Source organism: Nannospalax galili, unplaced genomic scaffold, assembly GCF_000622305.1.
Source record: "Nannospalax galili isolate Female #2095 unplaced genomic scaffold, S.galili_v1.0 scaffold589, whole genome shotgun sequence".
Lineage (NCBI taxonomy): Eukaryota > Metazoa > Chordata > Mammalia > Rodentia > Spalacidae > Nannospalax > Nannospalax galili.
In genome coordinates this window covers 3414541-3414948 of record NW_008360324.1, presented here as the reverse complement: position 1 = coordinate 3414948, position 408 = coordinate 3414541, and positions in this window count along the sequence as shown.

Genomic DNA, 408 nt, shown 5'->3' with positions numbered 1-408 from the left:
TCTCTCTCTCTCTCTCTCTCTCTCTCTCTCTCTCTCTCTCTCTCTTCTTTCGGGTTGGTGTCACTATTCCTGAGTTTGATATTTCTTAAGCTGTTCTGCTTTCCCTGTGTGTGAATGTATGTATGTCTATGTGCACTTGATAGTTCATTTAGTCATCAGGAACACCCTCCCCTGAGGCTGGGGAAAGACCATTTGCATTGATTTTACCATTTCTGAACATGTGGATCTTCAGTCTTGAAGTGTCATACATCTGAAATTGCCTCCAACCAGAAGGATTTTTTTCCTCAAGATCCCCATTCTCAAATTTCAGGGGACACCTCTCAAGTTACTGTAGGCTAGTGTCCTACTTGAGTATGTGTGCTCTACAAAATGTTGACATACAAATGCTTCTGTCCTGACTCCAACCCC